The sequence below is a fragment of the Pinus tabuliformis genome, chromosome Q (assembly GCF_031772625.1).
Source record: "Pinus tabuliformis cultivar Carrire ecotype Pingquan chromosome Q, CPIR1, whole genome shotgun sequence".
Lineage (NCBI taxonomy): Eukaryota > Viridiplantae > Streptophyta > Pinopsida > Pinales > Pinaceae > Pinus > Pinus tabuliformis.
Genome location: NC_142296.1, coordinates 305,815,220 through 305,841,243, shown reverse-complemented (window position 1 = coordinate 305,841,243; position 26,024 = coordinate 305,815,220).

The following is a 26,024-nucleotide window of genomic DNA, read 5'->3' as shown; positions in this document are numbered from 1 at the left end:
GTGCATCATAGAAGCATAATAAAGGAAATTCATACACAAAATATCCAAACCCATCAACAGAACAAATACACAGAAATTGCATAATAACTCCTTTTATTAATATCTTCCAAGTGTTACAGACTCTGTTCACCCTGCGCACACAGCTACAGGGGTCTGCGCACTCAGCTGTGGACTTCTACCCTAGGCCTCTGCACACTCAGCTGCAGAGCCTCTACCTACGCTACAACCCAAGACTTAGACTTCTTACTCTAAAGCTATGACTCTCTTTCTTGTTCTATGCCTCTAACTACTTAGAGCTTAGCTCTTTTTATACAATCCCATGGTCCGTGGACCATGGGTAGATCTCTTACAGTCAACTTTACTTTACAAAACTAAGGGCAGACTACCCTTTGTGACACATATCACCTTCGCGCTTCGTGACCACAAAATGCAGAGTATTTACAATAATATTAAAAAAAATTGACTTAAACATGGGCTTTTAGCCCCAAAACTACCCTTGGGGGATCCCGCTCCCAATAGGACTCAGACCATAAAAACTTTGCTTTCACTCTGCCATTAGTAACCTAACTCATAGGCCAAGTGATATGAGAGAATCCCAATACGAACCTCCGATAAAAATTGTCAAGGCCCAAAAATATGTGAAACTCTGTTAGAGTGGTCGAGGCTGGCCAATCTTAAATCACTCGAATCTTAGCTGGATCCACATGCACTCATTTCTCATCAATCATGTAGCCCAGATATTAGACCTAGCTCATGCCAAATGTGCATTTCTCTAAGTTGTAACATATTTTGTGTTGTCACAGGGTTTGAAGGACCTACCAAATGTGTTGTAGGTGCTCTTCCCAACTCTTGCTAAAAATGAGGATGTTGTCTAGATATACAACCACAAATGAGTTGGTGAATGGCCGAAAGATGTCATCCATCAGCCTCATAAAAGTTTCATGGGAATTTGTCAACCCGAAAGGCTTGATCAACCACTCAAAAAGGCCCTCCTTGGATTTGAAGGTGGGCTTATATAGATTTGTGGGTTCTACTGGCACCTAGTGATAGTCAAAATTCAAATCGATCTTGCTAAAATACTTGGCCTCCTTGAGTTGGTCAAGAAGGTCATCAATACGTGGGATTGGATACCTGTTCCTGACAGTGATTTTGTTTAGTGCCTGATAATCAATGCAGAATCTCCAGGTTTCATCTTTATTCTGTACAAGTACAATCAGGCTCCCACATGGTGAGGAACTTGGTCGGATGTGACCTTTTTGTAGCAACTCCTAGATCTGTCACTTGAGTTGTTAATTTTCCATAATCGAGAGATGGTATACTGTCCCATTCGGTAGAGGTGCTCCGAGAGTCAGAGCAATCAAATGCTTGACCTGACAATGCAAAGGTACCCATGTGGGTGAGGAGAATATGTCCCTGTATTCTTCCACGACCTTATCCACATGCTTCTGTTGCATGGGTAAACCCTTCCTGGGGGCCATGGATGTGGCCACTATCTTCCCCTTGCTTTGAGATTGAATCAGAAAGAAAAGAAATTTCCCGGTCTAAGATATGATCTCACTACATTGCTTAGAAGATATCAAAGAGATGATAGTAGGCGAGGATACCTCTGGTATCTTGTATAACTTATTGCCCAAATTAATAATAACAATTTGAGGCATGGAATCATACACAACATGATGCTTCCACAAGTATGGTTAGCCTAATAACACATCACAAAATTCAATAGGAGAAACATCACACAATACCTCATCCGTGAAGGGCTTGATGTTGTAGGGAAGGTGGCACTGCTAGCTGACATGGAGATCTTGTCCTTGATGAAGCCACCCAATGGTGTACAACTACAGGTGTGGTATGGTCGGTAGGCCCAACTACTTCATGACATCTATCGAAATGAGGTTATTTTTCCTCCTGATGTTGACAATGAACTGCAACAGAGAACCCTTCACCCACATTTGTGAGTGGAAGAGACGATCCCCCTCCTCTGGATCTTCAGGCTCAATATTATAGACCTTGGTGGTGGCAATGGTGGCACTGGTCTCTACGTTAATAATATGCTCCCCATTATCATTCTGCTTGGCAGGTTCTCGTTCATAATCAGAACATGCATCGGCATTTAAATCTTTCATCTCGACCACCAATGACTGCTTGGCATGACATTCATTTTCATTGTAAGTGGGGCTCTTGTGGAACTCACACCACTTTTGTATGTCCTTCTTCATCTTCATGGTGCCATTCTTTGCTCGCAACTTCGATGGGTTGTCCTGGGTCACTCCTCCTTGGCTCTGTTCTTTGTTCTGTGGTTTGGGGGTGCTCTTGGCTCGCTTCCAATTTGTAGATCCAAAGTCGTTCTTCTTTTGTTTAAATTTTTGTTCAATCTTTGCAGTAGATCGATATGTTGCACCAAGCAAGGAGATGTCTAGGAACTCCATTTCTTCCTAAATGTATTTGTGCATACAACTGCGATACTTGAGCACCAAATGTTACTCAGAGTCTTTGATACCCAACCTTGTATATAGAGTATGAAAAATATTTGTGAGCACATGCACATCTTGGTCCCTTTGTTGTGGTAGTGTGGCATACTTTATGTACTTGTCCTCATATCTCCCCATGGGGTAATAGTGTTCCTTGATAGCATCTCGAAAAGAGTTCTAAGCGGGGGTGGTTGTAAACAGAGAGGGTTCCTTGACCCTTTTCTCACAGTAAGTTTTCCACCAGTCCTTGACATGGGGGGCAGCCTTAAGTAGAGAAAAAGTAATCTTCTCCCTATCGGAGAAACTATGGACCGAAAATAACCTTATAACAGATTCAACCATTTATTTACAATATTTTCATCTATTTTACCTTCGCATATAGGGATATCAAAGTTCACTTGTACCTTGAAGGGGGAGGCGCCTCCAACGTGACTACTAGATGAAGATGCGTCGTCGGTGGCCATCCACTAAAGGATTTGGGCAAAGTCATCCATCATCTCGTTCGTTTGTCGCTTGAGGGCCTCTTCAAGCAATAGTTTGCTAAGATCTCTTGCTACCTCGTCTTTCTTTTCTTCCACCGTGGGAGGTCGTGGGTGTTGACGGGGACGGTCTTGTAAAGGCTCAACCAGTTCAAGTCCCAACTCCTTATACCCTGACCTTGTTGGGGACATACACAAGAAAACAGAGAAAGAGCAGATCGCTCTTACACCACTGATCCTGATTTATGAAGGAATGAAATGAAATACAAATATAAATAGAAACACAGAGATACAGTGAAAACAGAACTTCAATTCAGTAATAACAAAATATGGAAAATTGTTTACACCCAGAATGGAAATAAACTAGCTCAGGCGATGGCAGCTTATCTCTGAGAAGAGATGTAGTGGCTACATGCCTTCTGAATTGTGTTACAATGATTCTAAAAGGCCTATTTATTGTTGAGAAATAATGGAAAATGATAAACATCCAAAAAATTAACCCTAGGAGATGAAACACCAAAAGTTTGTGGGCTCTGTTGGGGTAAATTGGTACACCAACTTCCCGGGGTCAAAACTTTTGCATACAATCTCTGTTTGACGCGTATGATACCTCGTTAGAAAGATCTTTTTGAGGACTACAACTTTTAACTACAAACCCCTATTGCAAGAAAATGGTTTGCCCGTTTTCCCAAAAAATATCGATTAGGGCCTCAAAACGACTCCAAAAGTTCAGGACCCAAAAAAATTCCAAAAATAGTAAATTGTGCTACACTTAAGGGAACTAAAATAAACAATGGTGGGGGTCCAAATGGAATAGGTGGGTGGCCACCAATATCCACCTGGATCAATAACTTCCCATTCTTCCTTCTAAGTTTATTATTTTCTTCTAAGGCAATGATAAATTATGCTTCCAAATCACCCATAACTTTAGTTCTTTCTTCTTCTTCTAAATTTTGTGCTTCATTTGAGACAAACATGAATAATATTTTTTGTGTTTTCTCTTCTTTTATTTTTATTCTTTTACTTTAATTTACTCCATGCTATTTTATTAATTATATTTTTATTATATTGTATTATTTTTATTTTTCTTTATTCATTCTTCTTATTTGTTGGTCTTAGTTATTTTTCTTTATTTTCTTTTATTTCTTTTTATTATTTTGTTTATTGTTTTGTAGCCAAATTTTCTTCTTTTATTTCTCTTTTGTTTCCTTTTTTCCTAGGTATTTAGATTTTTTTTTTCCTACCCTTCTCTCATAAACTAATTATCTTAATGATGGGTCTTGGTTGTGACCCAAAACGTCGATAAAAAATGCCTACTATGGATTCATCTCCAAATTCTGACTCTTTGAAACTCTTCCTGGTCAGAGACATCATTGTCTTGCTTGGAGAATAAATTTTTCTTTTTTGAACTTCCCCTTTTAAACATATTTTTTTAGGTTCTTCTTCATCATCACTATCATCTTTAAGAGGACACTTGGTAGCATAATGTCCTATTTTACCACATCTAAAACAAATGAGAGGTAACTTACCTTTAAGCTTGGATCCTTTCTTTAGCCTCCTAACAAGGTATGCCATTTCAGTATCAAAATTATTGTTGGTGCAATCACTGCTCTTGCCTTCTCTTGATGATTTTAATGCTTTGAATACAACTTCCTTATGGGTTGGATTTCCTAACCTCATCTCATATGCTGCGAGAATTCCATGAAGCTCATCCATTGATAAAGTGTCCAAATATTTTAATTCTTCTATTGTACAAGATTTACCTTCAAAAAAATCTGGAAGAGATCTCAAATCCTTTTGGACAATCATATTTTCTTTGACATCTTCACCCATTTCTTTGTGAGAGTTAACTACTTCATCTACTCGGAGGAAGTAAGCAGCAATATCTTCTTCATCATTCATTTTGAGACTTTCAAATTGTCTTCTGAATGTTTGAAGCTTTTCCTTCTTTACCTTGCCATCTCCTTCATAGATATTGATAAGCTTGTCCCACATTTCTTTAGCTGATTCACAACTCATAACTTTGGTGAATATTAAATCTAACATACCACTTGCAATATAGTTCAAAACCTTGGAATTTTCTACATATGCCTTCTTCCCGTCCTAGTCTATTGGAAGAGGAGATGGGATATTATATCCATCTGTAACTGATTTCCAAACTTCAACACCAAGAGACATCAGATAGTACTTCATTCTGATCTTCCAAAATGAAAAATTTGTTCTGCCAAAGTGGGGAACTTTAGGTGCTTCTTTACTAGCCATTTTGATTGGAAATTTTTTCTTCCAACTATTAGGTCGATCTAAAGAAATTTTCCCTACTACCAATTGATATAAATACTAAGATGGGGGTTGAATCAATATTTCATCCAATCATTCATTTTTCCAATTTAAAATTTGTTACAATTATGAAGCACAAACCATGCTAGGACACAAGAATTAAAAATGAAAAATCACTTGTATAATTTTAGCTCAGATTACAATGACGAGGACACAAATACTCCTTTACAAATTCAAGCTCCAACCTATCAAATAAGGACAACAATCTTTTTTTACAAACCAAGGCACCAACCTGGTAATAGAACGAGGACACCAATCGTCTCGAACATGCCCAAGCACCAACTTGGAAAAAGAAGGAGGACACCAATGCTATTCAGGAACCAACCCAATAAATTGCTTCCAAGTAGTCTCCAAAACTACTCAATAAGCTCCAAAAACTTGTCCAAAAAAGTTCTTCAAAGTTGCTCCAAAATAGGTTCCAAGATAGGCTTCAAATCAGGATTCTCATCAAACTTCAAATTAGCTTCTAATCAAGGTTCAAATTAGCTGTAGGTCAAACTTCTAAGCTCCCGTTAATGTTGATTTTTCATGATCTTCTAGTCCAATAATTACTTTCTGATTATTTCTTAACTAATTCATCTTATCATTAAGCAATTATACATAGAAAATAGCAACAAGAAAACAATAATGTCGGTAGAATCATAAAGAGATAGCCAAGCACACAAAGAGACATAAATTTTCACCTAGGAAACCAAAATTCGGGAGAAAACACTACAATATTTTCTAGGAGAAATTCTTCAGTTCGAAAAATTTACAATCTCATATTCATAAGTCAAATTAGTTCAAACAGACCACAATATTTCAGCAGTCAAAACATGATCAACAACTTGGTGAAACAGGTCGTAACAGATGCGGCCAAAGCCTCAGATAACTCATTCAAAGTAACCTCAGGAAAGTCAGTGAACAACCTCTGAAATTTGTTCAACTAGCCTCGATCAACACAGGTCAAAATAGACTCGGTCAAAGTGCCTCAGAAGTTGTTAATTTTTTATTAGGACTATATTGTTCTTTGCTTTGATAATTGCATTTCATCATTTGAATATTACATTCACCCCATAGCATCATATCATTATTCAGATTTACAACATTCTTCACCAACATATGCAATTATATAAAAATAACAACATCATCATCAATGGAACGAAACATAAAGGAACAATAGAAAATCATTCACACATAGATACACCAAGATTAGTCGAAGGCCAGGGGAAAACCCACTATGGGGAAAACCCTTCCAATTCTTCTTATTAGATTTCCATTGAATGATTCAGCAAAAGAGAGTACAATGATCCATATCTTCATCCATACAACTATCCATCAAAATCAACTTAAACAATATCATAAGATGAACCCATTAATTCCAATAATCAAAACGTTGATTCAAAAGCCTCTAATCAACAGTCATTGGCTGCGATCAATTGTCGAACCCTGCGGTAAACAAGTGAAATCTACAGTCAACTGAAAAATCAAACCCTAGGTCCCAACTGCACCTAGAGAGTAACGTGTGTGCTGTTGAAACCCTCCAACCGCACGTATGAGTCTGCGAGCCTGTAGTTATGACTGAAATCTACCTATGTCATGCATGCAGTTGAAAACCAAAAACCTAGACACGTGCAAGCTTTGGACCCTGCAATCCCGAACTTGTGCGAGTGAACTTTCCATAAACTATCTCAGACCTATGCTATACAAATCAAAGAAAGAAGAATAATGATCATCATCATGATGTCCGAATGAGGTTGAGGTCACTTGTATTTATAGCCTTCCAAGGGTGTCCAATTTGCTTTATTTCCGACCTGATCAAATGTGCACATGTGGGCTTTAATTCAAAAATACACTTTCCCTTATCCAAATTGAGCGCTTCAATAGACAAAATTGGTCCTCTCAAAAAGAGGAATCTCATCCCATGGTTGGAATTTGTCATTGAGCTGCCAAATTAACACTCCCTCTCAGCTAGCAAGAAATTCCAACTACATCATGTAATCATCGCAAGAATCTTGCCATCAAATCTTATCCAATCTCAAGTATCTCGTCATCAAATGTCATCACTGGTCATCCCTGCTCATCTATGCTTATTCCTGATCATCTCTTGATTGTTCCCGTTCATATGTTGAACATTATTTAATCTAAAAGAAGAAGAATTTTACATCGAAGGGGAGCCTAAGATACCACCCTTTATCCATCGGGGAGCCGCTGCTACCACCCGTAATCGCTGCCAGCGGGGAGACCAATGCTACTACCCAGGAAACATCAATGGGGAGCCAATTCTACGACCCACGTCATCATCGTAAAGCCTAGCTAAATCTAGAACAACATCAAGGAGCTCATCTCAACCTCAAACCACATCTGGGAGCTTAGTCTCAACCCGAAATCTCATGGTGGAGAAAAACATCTCCAACCCCATATCGAGCAATAGGTGATATATGGGAGCGCATCTCAACCCATCTTATTTCCCTCTAATCTTCTCAACAATGACTGTCAAGATTCATGTGCTAGAACACCTACATCATAATCAGCTTGGGCTGTACACCCCCAAGTACACTCTCAACCCATTAGCCAAACGGGGAGCGGTAATCCCAACAAGCCCAACTTGTGGGTATGATGTCAACTAGGGTATACTCTGCAAAGACCAAGATAGGGGAGAAACATCTCCAACCCTATGGGTAACATATAGGGAAGACACACATACAACCCTATTGTCCAAAGATCCCTCAACCCCAGGAACCCTCCATCTCAATTCCTCACCCTCGGAGCTTAGACAAGGGGGAGGAGTTGACTCAGTGTTCTCAATTAGTCCTGCTCTCTATAGATCAAAAAGATATCATCATGCTCATATATGTTACCTGCTTAATCATCCTCCCTCTCACAGAGGCGACAACCACAAGCCTAAGCTTGTCTCGTACAATAGTGTTGTCTCAATATATGAAGAGATCTCAATCCTAGCTATGTACGGGATTCTATGCCAAATGAATCTCACTCAATATTATCACAATGTATCCTTGTCATATCCAAAACCTACTCAAATATCTCTCCAAAGAGCTTCTTCAACCTGCCTCATAGCTAGCTATGCCAACAACATCATATTCAACCTCGGTCGTACTTAAAGTTATAGACCTTTCATCAAAAATATCATGGTAGATCTCATACTAAGGCAACACCTGGATGTGCTCCCAAACATCATCAATACAGCCTTGTAGTCACATATCACAGGAAGAATGTCTCAGAAAAAAAATTTTATCATCCCATGCAAATATCTTGAAGTGTGCTCGATGGCAACTCAATGTGTATGAAGATGCTCAATCATGAATTGACTCAGATTCTATGTAAAAAAATATGAACATACAGATGACTGTTCAAACGGATTATCAATTCTTCAATCAGTTGTCGGTTGCCAAGGTAGGTCCAACAATATTTGTGCATAATTCAATCGAAGTGTCCAAGGATTTGAATTTCCAACCATTCTTCAATAGCTTCATGATATATATTTTCTTTCCCAAACTTTAGAAAGTAATTCATCATGCCATGATTCTTCATTTCAAACTTCGGAGGCCAACTCCCTCTTACTTTGATCATCAGAGGCTCATTACCTGCCAAGAATAGACTATCAATATATAAAACCAAAATCAAAGTCATACCTTGGAACACTTTTGAAGTAGAGGTTTGGATTTGCACATCTTCCTGGCTTCACGAGGTAAGTGTCAATGCGGACATACCATGCTAGAGGAGCTCGCTTCATACAATTCTTTCTACACACATAACACTGGACAAAACCAATATGCTCAACCTTACAAAAATCAATACCTTGCAGTCAAATCAACTAAGTCGGCATATCAAGCCTTAGATGTCAGATCAAAAATAATATCAAAATCATAACAGTTTCTTCCAATATCACTATGTCACATTCTTCGAACCAGGTGTCAGGTAGAGCTCACATCCAAATACTATTGTTATGTCAACAACTTGTTATTAATCAATGTCAAATTCCATCAGGCCATCATAACATGAATTGTCGCTAGATGGAGATGCATATAACAAGGATAAGTCACAATTATTTATACTTCAACCAATGTGCCAAAGTCAATGAAGCCAATACAAAATCAATGCGAACATCAATCATTGAAAGTTACTATGCCCACATAGTATTGTCATCAAGGCAAATCATCAGTCATCAAGTACCAAATCAAAACAAAACTCTAACTTGTTATCACTATAAATTCAAACAATCCATAAGCCGATATGCTCACTAATTCAAGCCAAATATTGTCAAACCCTTGTAATTGTTATCAAATATTGTCATATACTAGCTTCAATGATCAAAATAACATACTAATATGCATATTTAGGTCCCCTGCAAACATAAGTTTAGTCAACACGTTTACATTCTCTATAGTAATTCAAACATTCAAACTTCCTTGCTCATAGGACATTCTATTGTGTGATCCATGTTTGTAGGACTGACATACTCCAGGTGCACTTCTAATTTCGTGCATGAGGCTTTAGATTTTGTGACCTACAAGCATAACTCACCCATAAGATTTCTTCCGTGTGGTTGGAGGCCTAAAGCCACACTAATAAGCTTTCTTTTGTGCAGTTGGAGGCCTAAAAATGCACTAATAAGCTTGTTTCCATGTGGTTGGGGCTTAGACTAAGAGAAACCCTCTCTTCTTAAACCAGAACTTGCTGCAGATGAACACCATAAAAAATTTGTCTATTTTATGTTAGAAAATTTCAACAATAAGGAATATTATATACATTTAATGTAAATGATAATAGGTGTAGGGGTCTTATGGAGAGTTTCTCCCTCTGAATGGGAATCCACTTCACTTACCATTATTGAAAACATCAACTTGTTTATTATAATATTGTCATGCATCAGTGAAATTGTTAGATCATGAAATCAAACTATATCATGTTCTAAAACATATATCCATCATGGTCATAACATGTTAGCATACTTCATCTTCATATATGAATATGACATCAAACTTTCATCAAAGGTTAGAGTCATATGATTAGGACAACCGATAGGTGTATCATCAAAGATCATGAACAAAATATCACTTATATAGCTTAGTCCATCAATTCAGGGCATCCAGATTTACTACATTGTCAAAATTACTAAGCCAAGGTCAACAATGAGATATTGAATGATGATCTTATTGTTACACTTTCATCATCATGGTTATCATGCTTATCATAAACACTATCTATAGTATCAAGCTACCATATATAAGAATCAATGTGTTAGCCTTCTTTATGGGATCAGGAAATCCATCATGTCTAAAATGAAATATGCTTGCCAAATATCAAGAGCACCAATATATCAAAAATCAATGTTTCTATGTAGCTTTACCATGACTTAATAAAATGTAAGATACTTGTCCAATACTAAGTGCACCATCTCATCATAAGTACCATGAATCAAACTTTCATATGCATGAGCCATTTGTGAAGGTGATATTCTCATCATACCTTAGGGCTTACCTTTCCATCCAATATTGCAACTGAAACATAATATTGAAATAAAGCATCATACATACCTTGTAGAATTCAAATACATGTGCACCTTGTTATTTGATGTAGGCAGTTGTAGCACTTTGTCAACTTTTCATCAAGGGTCTTCTTTTCCTTTTCCAGTGCTAGTTCTTCTCTTCCTATACTAGCCATTTATTCCTGGATCTCATATCATCCTTAAGAAGGATCCACTTATCACATCTCATCAAGAGGTTAGAAGTATCCAAATACTCACATATACATGCAGGAAGTATAAGTAATAATCAAAACAACAAACTCAAACAGGAATAAGGTCACAAGGAGGTAGCATAAATCTAAAATGTACTTATCTTTTAACAAGAGGAGACCAACTCCCTCTTGAACCAACCTTCAAGAGTCATGATTGTCTGTTGACCATATAACATTGTTTCCTTCAATATATTTACCAACATCATCAACAACCAGGCCTATTAGAGACTATCCCAACTAGGGCTTCATCAAATCTATCGCAAGTGCTTGAACATCTTCACATTGATCATGGTAGGGTTTCTAGATTGCATATCTTAAATATTTTCCATAAACGAGGGTTTCTTCCAAACCCTAACCTCATAATATCCATCAAACCCTAATGACCAAACTGCCTAGAGTTTCCTTCAAACCTTATAATTATTTTAGGTCTCCTCCATCTTCTCATGCTTCCATCAAATGTGTCTTCATAGGGGGTTATCTTCAATGAATTTTCTTCAACCCAGCTATCATACCATGCTAATTTTTGTTTTGTGGCTATATTGTTCTTTGCTTTGCTAATTGCATTTCATCATTTGCATATTACATTCACTGCATAACATCATATCATTATTTATATTTACAACATTATTCAGCAGCATATGCAATTATATAGAAAGAAAAACATCATCATCAATGCAATGGAACATAAGGAACAATAGAAGAAAAGCATTCACATATCGAGACACCAGGATTGGTCGAAGACCAGGACAAAACCCACTATGGGGAAACCCTTCCAATTCTTCTTCTTATTAGATTGTCATTGAATGATTTGGCAAAACGAAAGTACAATGATCCATATCTTCATTCATACAACCATCCAACAAAATAAACATAAAAAATATCATATGATGAACCCATTAATGCCAATAATCAAAACCATGATTAAGAAGCCTGCAATCAACTGTCACTATCTGTAGTCAACTGTCGAACCCTGCAGTCAACGAGTGAAATATGCGGTCAAATGAAAAATCAAACCCTAGGTCCCAACTACACCCAGAGAGTGATGTGCATGCGGCTGAAACTCTCTAATCACACACGAGCCTACGATTATGACCAAAATATGAATGTGTCATGCCTATGGTCAGAAACCAGAAACCCTAGACACATGCGAGCTTTCGACACTGCAATCTCGGGCTTGTGCAAGCGAACTTTCCACAAACTATCTCAGACCTGTGTGAGCCAAACCAAAGAAAGAAGAAGAATGATCATCATGATGATGTCCAAATGAGGTTGAGGTCACTTATATTTATAGCCCTCCAAGGGTGTCCAATTTTCTTTAGGGCCAACCTGATCAAATGTGCACCTATGGGCTTTAATTCAAAAATACACTTTCCCTTATCCAAATTTAGCACTTCAATAGACAAAATTGGTCCTCTCGAAAAGGGGAATCTTGTCCCATGGTTGGAATTTTTCATTGATCTTCAAAATTAATAGAAGATCCTCCTTAAATAACACGAGTAAACAGAAGATCGGAAGATGATATGAAGGTCTGAATTAGTCTCCAAGATGTCAAGTCAAATGGAAATATATAGTGATTCAGGGTGCTCAAATTCATGTATATTTATGGCTGAACCAACCTAAATTTTTGGATCGACTTAAGCATTTTTGAGGTAAATTAAATTCAAATTTAAATTATAAATGTCTTCCTCTTATTTATTTTTTAGGGTCGACTTGAATACTGATCGTAACCACCAAAAATCAACATTTAAGTTAGCTTCTAATCAGGTTCGACAGCTTCAAATTAACTCCCAAAATAGGCCGAGATTAGCTGCAAAAGGAAAAATTGTAGCTTCCACAGGCTCGAACAAGAGGTTATTATAGAGTTGAATAAGGGGTTTTCAAAAGACTGAGGTTAAGGTTGTTACAAGGCTAAGGAGTAGATGCAGGGCTAAAGTTTGAGGTTGTCTGCGACCATAACAAGGCTAAAAAATTTCCTAAGTTAGAACGAAAAAGATGTTGCACCAAGGCCAAATTTGGTCTTAGCTCTAGGTTAAATTTCTTCCACATATGCTCTAGAAATGTGCTTTAATGATTGATCAAAATAAATCTCCAAGAATTCCCTAACTAGAACAACAAAAGCCTTTAGAAATTAATCCTTCAATCTTGTTTAACTCCTTGTTTCATGAGATATGAAAATCTCTCAATTACTCCTCAAACATATATGAATTCCTCTTCTATGCTTGACCAAGTTCCTTGACTAAAATGAGTGAGGTGATGACCTATTTATAGGCATTTTTGACCCCCAAACAAGGCCGACTTGACCTCAAGTAGGTCCTATCTGTTTCTTATGAGGGTTGACTTCACTAGGGCCCAAAATTCCATTTTTTGACTTGAAAAAATCATATCTCCTCAACCAAGAGGAGTTAGAGGGTGATCCATACCTTGTTGGAAAGGTATTGGTATGTTCTTTAAGCCTATATTATCATCTTCTTCAGTCGGATAACCTTTAACATTAATAAAAACTATTTTCTCAACAAGTATAATCTGTTCGACTAGCAAGAGTCCAAGTAAAATGGCACAAGAACTGAATAAAACATTAATGACCAAGATTCATCACTGCTAGTAAGATAAATAGCTCTAATCGATATTGTGTGTACAACACATGTGGAGGTTCAAACATGCTTATGCACTCAACAGATCCAACGACAGAGAAAACACAAGATCAATGGTCCATATGACATTAAGTTCACAACATGCACAAAGGTTATGCACGACCATGTGCATGATGGATCCAATGGTTGATGTTTCCTAGTTTTAATGGCCCAGATCCATATCAGGTTCACACATGTGCAGTAATTAATGCAAGGAAGGCACCTAGTCTAGTATGACATGGAAGTGGTTTACTTATTTATTTTTGTTTTGATAATGATTTTGTATTCTCATGGTACCATGCTAATATAAGGATGAAGGATACTCTATCACTCTAATTGTCACTCTAAAGTGGGCATTAGCTACTCTTCAATGGCTTGGATCTTTGAATGATTAATATGGACACCCTTTGTAGAGATAATATGGCTAGGATACTCCAAGGAGTCTTCATAATTTTGTTGAACAAAATTTATGAGCTCAACAAAATTCAAAATTGGATTCTTTCATATAAAGCTTATTTTTGGATAAAGCATCTAATACAAGATCCAAATCCTTTATATTCTCTATGAATGTTCCACTATATGTGAGTATAACATCAAAGAAAACCAAAAAAAAGTGTGGAGGTTTTTTCTAAACATACTCTTCATTAAACCTTGAAAAGTAATTAGAGGTTTAAAGTGCAAATGACATCAAACAAAATTGGAAATGTCCTTAATGGGTCTTGAATGTAATCTTCTCTTGGACCTAGATTTAGGTAGGTGTTTAGTAGTAACATGACTAAAGGCCAATCTTAGAAAAGAACTAGGTGCCATGTAGCTCATCCATCAAATAATTTATATGACGTGTGGGAAACTTATTTTTGATGATGATTTGATTGAGTCAATGAGTTCTCTTGATCTGGATTAAACAGGAAAGCAATAAATTACAGTGATAACCATAAACACAGAGATGCAGTGGAAATAATACTTCATTTCATTAATGTAAAATACTGAAATATGCTTACAAACAGAAATGGAAATAAACCAACTAGGGCGATGGTAGCTTATCTCTGAGAAGAGATGTGGCGGCTACATGCCTCTGAACTGCCTTACAATGAGGCTCAAGGCATTTTTACTATTGAACAATAAGAGAAAACCCTAAACAACCAAAACCCTAACCCGAGGAGATGTAACACCAAGAGTTTATGGGCTCTATTGGGGTGAGTTGGACAGCCAACTTCTCGGGGTCGCGACTTGGTCATATTATCTCCGTTTGACGCGCATGATAACCCATTGGAAAGATATCTCCGAGGGCTACGATGGAAAAGACGATTTTAGACAAAAAATTGCATAGATTTCCAAAAAAAACGTCGTTTAGGGCCTCAAAACGGCTCCAGAAATTTAGCACCCAAAAAACTGCAAAAAATAGTCAACTGTGCTACAATTAAGGAAACTGAAAAACTGAAAGAAGCAGTGGTGGGGGTCCAAGTGGAATTGGCGGGTGGCCACCAATATCCACCTGGATCATTCCTCCGCCCTTAGGAAGTAATGGTCACCATTGCATTGAGTTCCTCCATGAGATGAGGAAACTTCCGTTGAACTTGGTCCCCCGTGAGCCACTTTCCCTCGTGAAGGAGTTGACCTGCTTTGACAACTCGATACAGTTGGATATTCTACTGGCGAGTGTGTTTGATCTGTGTGTCCATGATCTGATCAGTTGCAGCTTGTTCCATGCAATCTGGATTTAACTCTGTGAGTGTGAGTTGTTCTGCAATGTCGGATGTGTCTAGTAATGGTGGAAAGTATGGCCAAAGGCGGTCCACATTGAACACTAGGTGCAGGCCAAGGAATGGGGGAATGTTGAGGTCAAATGCATTGTCTCCCACAGCCTTGGTAATAGTTTAAGGACCATACCAGAGTGGTCTGAGTTTCTGATAGGCTCTGGTAAGACGTTCCTTTTGCAAATGCAACCAGACTTTGTCGCCCACCTAAAACTTGTGTGGCACTCGATGTTGATCATGTCGTTGCCTGTACTTGGCATTTGATTTCTCTAGAATGTCATGGACCTGCTGGCGAATATGTTGGATGTGCTCAATGAAGTTGTTTGACTTATCTGTTTCAGACTGGACATGAGCCGAATCTGTGTGAGTAGTTGCAAATGGCATGGCCACATCAATGGGACATAATGGCTGGAATCCCATGCCCATCTGAAAAGGGTTGTGACCAGTCAAGCTGTGGAGAACCCAGTTGTAGCTGTGCTGAACATAGGGGAGGCTCTTGTCCCATGTGCATGGATGCTTTGAGTTGTACATGCGCAGAATGTGTACGATCATCCTGTTGACAACCTCTGTTTGGCCTTCAGTTTGAGGACGGAGGGTTGTGGACTTAGTGAGTTTGTTGTCCAGCATCGACTAGAGACTAGACCAAAATGTACTAAGGAACCTACTATCCTGATCTAAGATGATAGACTATGGGATCCCAAAGTGTACCCACACTCGCTCAAAGAAGAGTTTAGCAGTGGCTTCTATTGTGATATTCTTCTTGCAAGCCGCCATAATGGCCATCTTTGAGAACCTGTCGACGACCACAAAAACACAATCGTTTCCATGCTTATTGGAAGGAAGGCCTGACATGTAATCCATGGAGATGGACTCCCAAGGTCGACTAGGGGTAAGCAGCGGGGTATAGAGGCCTTGCTTCTTGATGGTCGGTTTGGAAATGGCGCAGGCAATGCATGATCTGATGTACTTCCTGACATCCTGTCGAAGATTCGGCCAATAGAAATACTTCTGCAGTATTGCCACCGTTTTCTCGACCTCAAAATGCCCAGCAGCCTGACTGTAGTGTGCTTCCCAAATCATCTTGGCACGCTCACTTGAAGGAACACAAAGGTGACCCAGGTGGCATAACAAGGCATCCTGGAGGTGAAAATATGGAACATGTTGACCCTCCAAGAGTGTCTGGTATGTGTGGCCGAATTTTGGGTCGCTTTTGTAGAGAAGTGGCCAATCAGAAGTCTCATTCCCACAAGAGTTGAGCATGGTGGTTAACGCCATGATCGGTGGTCAACTGAGGCAATCTACAACATTATTGATGCTTCCCTTCTTATACTTGATATTCAAATGGAACTGTTGTAGGTACGTGGACCACCTCTGATGGCGATCATTCTGGAATTTCCCTTAGATCTATATGAATTGCAGGGGTCGGTGGTCTGTGTGGATGATTGTTTCCTTCCCCAAAATGTAATGCTTCCATTGTCAGCAGGCCTGCACAATGGAATACATCTCTTTGATATAAGTGGGATACTTCCAGACTGTGACTGAAAGTGTCTCACTATGATATGCCACTGGATGCCTGTGTTGAGTAAGGACTGCCTCAATAGCATAGTCAGAGGCATTTGTCTCGACCTCAAATGGTTGTTGCAAGTCTGGTAATGCGAGCACTAGTGCCGAGCAGAGGCGATATTTCAGCTCTGTGAATGCCTTCTGTTGAGATTCAGACCAAAAGATTTTTCTTTCGCTCCTCCCTTGGTGACTTGACTCAAGGGCCAAGTGATATGAGAAAATCCCAACACGAACCTGCGATAGAAGTTGACAAGACCTAGAAAGCTGCAAAGTTCTTTCAGAGTGGTTGGAGATGGCCAATCTCGAGTGACTTAGATCTTGGTTGGATCCACATGCACCCCCTGTTCATCAATAATGTATCCCAGATACTGAACTTGGGTCATTCCAAAAGTGCATTTCTCCAAATTAGCACATAACTTGTGTTGCCGCAGTGTTTGGAGAACCTGTCGGATGTGGTGGAGGTGCTCTTCCCAACTTTGGCTGAAAATCAGGATGTCATCCAATTATACCACTACAAATGAGTTGGTGAATGGCCGCAATATGTCATCCATTAGCCTCATGAATGTTGCAGGAGCATTCTTCAATCTGAAAGGCATAACCAACCATTCGAAAAGGCCCTCCTTGACTTTGAAGGCAGTCTTCCACACATCAGAGGGTTCGATTGGTACCTAGTGATATCCTGACTTCAAATCGATCTTGCTGAAATATTTTTCCCCCTTCATTTGGTCCAGTAGGTCATCAATCTATGGGATTGGGTACCTATTATAGATAGTGATCTTGTTCAATGTCTGATAGTCAATACAGAGTCTCCAAGTCCCATCCTTCTTCTGTACCAACATGATCGGGCTCCCACAGGGCAATGAACTCGGACTTATGTGACCTTTCTACAGCATCTCCTGAATTTGCCTCTTGATTTCATCATTCTCCAGAATGGAGCACTGACAGATTGTTCCATTGGGCAGCGGCTCACCTAGGGTCAAATCGATGGAGTGCTTGACCTGACAGTGCAGAGGAACCCCTGCAGGGGAGGTGAAGATGTCCTTGTACTCCTCCACGACCTTGTCCATCTGTAGTTGTCGTGCGGAGGGGCCCTGTCTGGAGGTCATGGCCACCGTCTTCTTCTTTCCTTGAGGGCATATCATCAGGAAAACAAATTTCCCGATTTTGGAAATGAGCTTACTACATTGTTTTGCAGTAACTAAAGAGATGGCGGTAGGCGGTGCTACCTCCAATATCCTGTACAACTTATTTCCCAAAGTAACAATAACAACACGGGCCTTGATTCATACATAGCATGTCGCTTCCACAAGTATGGTTGTCCTAATAATACATCACAAACTTCAAAGGGAGCAATGTAACACAATACCTCATCTGTGAAGGGCTTGATGTTGTATGGAAGGTGACACTACTGGCTCACGCAAAGATCCCATCCTTGGTGAAGCCACCCGATGGTGTACGGTTGTGGATGTGTTATGGTCGGTAAACCCAGCCGCTTCACGACCTCGGTCGAAATGAGGTTCTTTTAGCTCCCACTGTCAACAATGAACTGTAGTAGGGAGCCCTTTACCCACATCTGGGAGTGGAAGAGACGGTCCTCCTCCTCTGGATCTTTGAGTTCTTCCTTCTGGATCTTCATGGTGGCAATAGTGGCGTTGGGCTCCGCATCGATAATCTTCTTCCCTTTGTCATTCCCCTTGTCAGGTTCTGATTCGGAGTCGAAACATGCATCTGATTGTGAAACCTTTAGCTCCACCACCAGTGACTACTTGGCCCGGCACTCACTTGTGTTGTGAGTGGAGCTCTTATGGAACTCACACCACTTTCCCATGTCCTTTTTTGACTTCGCGGTGTTGTTCTTTGCTTGCAGCTTTGGCAGGTTGTCTTGGGCAGCCCCGCCTTGGCTTTATCCTTTGTTCTGCGATTTGGGAGCACCTTCCCTTACTTCAGATTCATAGATCCAAAGTCTCGCTTCTTCTGTTTAAAATTTTGCTCGACCTTGACGACATATCGGTATCTCGTGCCGAGCGAGGAGTTTTTCAGGAATTCTATTTCTTCCTGGATGTACTTGTGCAGGTAGCTGCGGTATTTGAGTACCAAATGCTGCTCTGAATCCTTGATACCCAATTTGTCGAAGGGTATGGAAAATATTGGTAAACTCCGGCACATCTTGGTCCCTTCCCTGCTGCAACGTGGTCCACTTTATGTATTGATCCTCATAGCTTCCGACAGGATAGTACTGCTCCTTGATGGCATCCCGAAATGAATTCCAAGTGAATGCAGCTGAAAATAGTGAGCCTGTACTTTCATCCTTCTACTCGCAGTAGGTTTCCCACCAGTCCTTGACGTGGGGGGCTGCTTTGAGAAGAGCGAAAATAATCTTTTCCCGACTGGAAAAATCATGAACAGAAAAATAACCCTCTAGCAGATTTAACCATTTATCGATGACATATGCGTCTATCTGACTCTCAAATATGGGGATTTCAAAATTAACTTGTACCTTAAATGGTGTGGTGTTTCAAGAGTAGTTGTTGGAAGCCGATGCATCGCCCCTGGGTAGCTGTTGAAGGATCTGGCCAAAGTTTTCCATCATCGCGTTCCTTTGTCACTCCAGGGCTTCTTCGAGCAAGATTTTGATAGGATCTCCTACCCCCTCGTCTTTCTTTTCATCTGCCATGGGAGGCTGTTGGGATTTGCAAGGCTGGTCTTGCAAAGGTTCGACCAGTTTAAGCCCTAACTCCTTATATCCCGACCTCATTGGGGACATGCAAAGAAAAAAAGCAGACCGCTCTGATACCACTGATCCGGATTTAAACAGGAACGTAATAAATTACAGAGATAACCATAAACACAGAGATGCAGCAGAAATAATAATTCATTTCATTAATGTAAAATACTGAAATATGCTTACAAAAAGAAATGGAAATAAACCAGCTAGGGTGATGGTAGCATATCTCTGAGAAGAGATGTGGCAGCTACATGCCTCTGAACTGCCTTACAATGAGGCTCAAGGGCCTTTTTATTATTGAACAATAAGAGCAAACCCTAAACAACCAAAACCCTAACCCGAGGAGATGTAACACCAAGATTTTATGGGCCCCGTTGGGGTGAGTTGAACAGCCAACTTCCCGGGGTTGCGACTTGGTCATATTATCTTCGTTTGACGTGCATGATAACCCATTGGAAAGATCTCTACGAGGGCTACGATGGAAAAGACAATTTTAGACAAAAGAATCGATGGCCCTAGATTTCCAAAAAACGTTGTTTATGCCCTCAAAATGGCTCCGAAAGTTTAGGACCCGAAAAAACTGCTAAAAATAGTAAATTGTGCTACAATTAAGGAAACTGAAAAACTAAAAGAAGCAATGGTGGGGATCCAAGTGGAATTGGCAAGTGGCCACCAATATCCACTTGGATCATCTCTATAGCCAATATAAGCACTATAAGAAAAACAAAATTCCCTACTAAGACAACTGGGACAACATGCAACCTCTTACAATGAGTGGTGATCCCAACTTCCAAAAATCGCTCCATAAACTTTTCAATCTATTTTTTGAAAACTCCCATATTGATATGGGAAAACTACAATGGGATCCTTATTGGGGTCCAACTTAATAACATGTCCATACCATGCAGGAGGATGTCTTGTAGCCATCTATTGGTACACCAACTTATACATTTGAGGTACTGTAGAGGGATTTGGAACATAAGTTCCCCAAGGAGGTGTTCTTCCATGTAGTACAATTGAGCTAAGAAACAAAAATGACCCTTCTTCAATAGTTTTGCCATGTGTTTGGAGTCCACTGTGTAAATTCCCTAAGGTTGAGTCCTTTTAAATTCACTTCATGACCATCTTGATGGAAAGTGAAGAGTTTCTCTTGATAGTTAGTGCAATATTTATTGATATAAATAAGCCATCAAACACCAAAAACAACAACTACTCCACCAAAATTTGTGGAATAAAAGCCATACTCGAGGCAATAGTCTTCCATAGATAGTTCCACCTTTGTGCACCACACCCTCACATCAAATATGTTTTTGTCTTGGTATATTAATGGGAAAGTTTTCATAAGCATGTAGATGGGCCTCCAAATGCCCAAATTGTTTAATAATGCTTAATGTAGTAGCAAGATCAATTACAAAAAGGACACATTAGATTTTAATATGAGCATAAAGCGTGAAGGCATAAAGTCAACCCTACCAAATCATTGCATCAAAGGGGACCGAGGGTTCTTCTATTTCTAATGGTGAAGGGGATATACTTGTAGAAAAATTCATTACCAATTTCATCACTAACAATATTCTTGATGGGTTCAGATTGTGTATGTCTACAACCATATAATATTTTAGTATTATAGGCATGGCCCTTAAACCAAGGTTTAGAGCATGTTTGAAAGTGGTGTGAAGTGGGAAGATTAAGATTTTGGGGATGGATGGCTAGGTATTTGACCTCTATAGACTTAAAATTTCTCTTTTCCTAGGCCCTTTTATCACTTGTATCCCCTTTTCTTGAAACCAACTATGATTCTCTTAATAACTTCATTATAATTTACATATCTTTAATTATAATAATGTTTTTTTCAAAATTATCAACCTTAAACATTTTTAACTTAGCTGTTGATTTTGGTGTAGCATCGAGAGGTATTATCGCATGTCTACACGCCGACCTAAGAAGAAGACGAGTCGGCCTAGAAAGAAAAAGAGTCAGCCAGTCAATGAAGGGACATGTCCCTTGGGTGTTCATCCCCCTTGACATGTATAAATAAATTGATGTGACGTCTCATTTGGCCATCAAGCAAGAGCAAGTTTTCATCTTTCTTCATCATCATTTTTATCTCTCTTGGACAATCACACACGTGAAGCAAGGCCAAGTTTCACTACTATTGACTGAGATTTGACTAGACTATTTGACCAAGAGTTAACTGCAGATGTACAAATTTGCACATGCAGATTTTACCACAGTTTGACTAGTTGTAGGCTACACGTGTAGGTTTGACCACAAGAGCTAATCATAGGGCCGAATTTGACTTGGTCGAGCTTACCACAGGAATTGAGTGTTTGACTAGCGCTGAATTCTAGTTATTTTGGTTGGTTTGACCGGTGTTGACTTGATGCTATGTTGACCATGTTTGATTAGTATTTTGACTTGGATATTGGCACATATTTCTAGACAAATTATTTCTAAACCTTGCTGAAGAAAAATTTCTCCTAAGAAAAGGTGTTGGATTTTCCCCCAAGGTAATATTATTTTCTCTATTGTGCATGGCCATATTTCTATTATTTTTAATGTTTCCATTGCATTTATTGTTGATATTTTCTTAGTAATATTATTCAATGATAGCAGTGGCATAAAATATTGTGTGAAAAATCATTAAGAAGTAATTATCTAGCAAAAATTTGTATTCTATTATACTTGTCATAGAATTTTAACATGGTATCAAAGCTTTGTTGAAAGATCAACCATTGAAGTCAGCCTAAGGGATAGTATTCAACAGATTGATTGGATTTTTAGCCTCTTGTCAAAATGATGTCAAGTCTCGGAGTAGAAGAAAGGTTGGATGTTGCTACAAATTTCAGATCTTGGAAGACGAAGATACTCCTTGTCTTGGAATAAAATGAGCTTCAGGTTTATGTGAAGGAAGTCATTTTAGAGCCAGAGGGAGCTAAGGAGAAAGGCAAGTATAAGAAGAATGAAGCCAAGGCTAAGAGAATATTGATAGATTCCATAAAGGCCCACTTGATTCCACATGTTGCTAAGTTGAAGACTGCCAAATAAGTATATGATACTTTGGTGGGATTGTACAAGAGTAGCAACACTAGTAGGAAACTAACCTTAAGGCATCAAAACCATAGTGTCATGATGTTTAGGTAAAATTATGTTGTCTCTTATCTTATGAGAGTATCCTATTTGAGAGATGAACTTAGAGCCATTGGAGATACCATTAATGATACAAAGCTTGTTACAGTGACTCTTAATGGAATTCCTTCCTCATGGGAGCCATTTGTTCATGGAATTTGTGAATGAGAAAATATGCCAAGTTTGATAAGATATGGATTGATTGTGTCTAAGAGGAGGCTAGATTGTTGTCCAAGAACAAGTTGCATAAACCTTAAGACGAAGAAACTCAGGAACTTGTAGCTCATGCAAAGAAAGGAAAGGGAAGAAGAAATTTTGGAAAGTTTGATAAGAAGAATACAGGTAGAAGACCAATTCCAGGTAGAGCATGATTGCGTTTGTAGGGGATGTGCACTTGGAAATAATACCAAGGGATATTTTTTGAGTAATGATAGTAGATCCAAAGGGATTGTGGATCTAGTGCATTCAAACATATGTGAACCGATGAGAGTTCCATCTTTAGGTGGCTACTTGTACTATGTGATGTTCATTGATGATTTCTCCCAAAAGACTTGGATTTACGTCAAGAAGACCAAGGATGAGGTCTTCAACAGGTTCCAGAAGTTCAATTCTATGGTAAAGAACTTAACAGAGAATAAGATCAAATTTTGAGGTTAAATAATGGAGGAGAGTATACTTCCAAGGACTTCAGTTATTTCTACAAGGAGGAAGGGATCAAGAGGGAGTGGATAGTTCATTACAACCCCCAACAAAATTGGGTTGTGGAAAGGAAGAATAGGTCCATTGTGGAAGTGTTGAAGATGATGATTCATGATTAGGAACTACCTATGTTCTTATGGGAAAAGGCATACAACATAGATGTAAATGTTCAGAACAGGAATCCTCACTAGATATTGGAGTACAATACTCCTGAGGAGGCATTCACAGGAGTGAAGCCATAGGTCAATCATTGAGGGTCTTTTTTTGTCTAGTACACATTCATGTGCCCAAAGATATAGAACCTGCTGAGAAGGGTACCTTTGTGGGATACAATGAGACTTAGAAGGCCTACAGGATCTACATTCCAGGACAATATCAGATTAAGGTTGGTCGAGATGTTATTTTTGATGAGGATAAAGCCTTTAGGAGGTTTATAGAGTCACACACAGAGATTGATAATGAGGAGAAAGAGGTTTTGAATAATGTAGGTACAAGTCCCTCTATTCTTGTTGATAATCCTTCAGACTATCAAGAGGACCTAATTCAGCCAACAGAGCGAGCGGACCCACCTAGAAATTTTGTCATGACTAAGAAAAGGCCAGCATGGGTTTGTGACTCCTTGTAGGATGCAGAAGGGCATGCATCTTCCAGAAGTACTTTCAGGGAGAGAAAATGACCATAGATTGTAATGCCTCCTCCCACATTCACCCACTTTTACAAGCTCTCATGGCTAAATGTGAGGTGAGTGTCACTATGACATGAACCAACCTCCAATTTCCAATTATGGAAGTGGGGCTGACACACCGACAACTTACATACATCCCTTAGGACCACTAGATCACCCAAAAGTCAGTCCACAACCTCTGATGACCAGATCCTCAATTGGAACTACATTTTCACAAGCTTAACCCCTAAATACACCCACAACACATCATGCATGCGGTTATGAGGCTATAACCACACTCATAAGCATATTTCCATGCGGTTATGACCTAAATTTCCATGCGGTTCTGAGATCCAAGCCAATTTTCTAGGCTAGTCTCCAATCCACTACCCAGAACTGCCTGTAACTTTCCAAAATCATAATTAACATAACAACAATGCCAAACATTCAAACTTTAAGCAAGAACTTTCCCTATAGAGCCTAGTACACATCATATATTTCAACAAACATATGGTAAACGTGTGAGCTATAGGTCATGAATTCATATCTGAGCATAAACTTCTGAATTTCATCTAAGAATCACCAACAAGGCTCCAAGCCCTCTCTATTTAGCTGCAATAACACTTGTTATCCCATGCATTCATCAACCATTCAATAACTTATCGAAACATGTCAAGAGCCGTAGATATAATACATCATATAACCACCATGTAACTAACAAATAACCAAAATAGAAACCATGGCAAATAAGCCATAATTTCAACATGATAACTAGTACAAGTGCTTATAGATCTCAATAGGATAATAAATCTTATTAACATATGAAAGTTCCAACCAAGTCAAGGACTTCCACGTACCATTCGACCATAGATTGGGATGAACCAAACCTCTCTTTCATCCAATCACCTCCGCGCCATATTCCAAGCATGAATGTGGGATCTCATGGGTTAAACTGAAACAAAACCAAACCAGGGCTTCCAAAGGCCAAACCACCTCAACCCTCAACCACATTGATCTCACCTATATGGTCCTGACGTCACTAAAATCAACCAGGACGATCTCTACCCAAGTTTTCAGGGCTCCATGAACTAGTAACTCAACCCACAACCTTCCAAGGATCCAGAGCATTTGTTTCAACCATGGCTCTAGGAACTAGTATCTCAACCCACCAAGGGCTCCAGATCATTTGTCCCAACCTATGGCTCCAAGAACTAGTAAATCAAACCAAATTGTTCTAGGGCTTCCAAAGTGTTTGTTCCAACTCACAACCATAAGGAACCTGAGCACCAATTAGAAAAATAAGTGGGAAACCCACAACACCATGGTTATCCAGGAAATGGAAAGGCAAGGCTAAAACCACTGTCAATCCAGGAAAATCTCTATGCCAATGACAACACATAACCAAGGAATCACATGCATATACCATGCATCCAAAAATTAGCAAGGAAATAACACATGCAACTTGTTACTTGCAAAGTATCCCTATTGTAGCTATTCATCCAACTGTTCGCTTGCACTCCCTTGCCTTCCTTTTCTTTCTTTCTCCAATCCAAGTGAATACTAGAGTGCTCCAAGAATGCTCCAAAATGATCCAAGTGTGTAAGAGTATAAGAGAGTAAGAGAATGAAAGTAGAGAAATAAAATTGAACTAATAAACATTTTGAAATGTTTCTCTAAAGCCTTTTTATCTGTTAGGCTTCTATTTTCTTCATTTTCCTTCACTTTTCCTGTAATTTCCCTTGCACGCAAATATGTGTCTCTTCACCTTCCTTTTCTCCTATTTTTCTTTATTTTCATAATTAAATGCCAATTAATTCCTCTTTGATTTTTC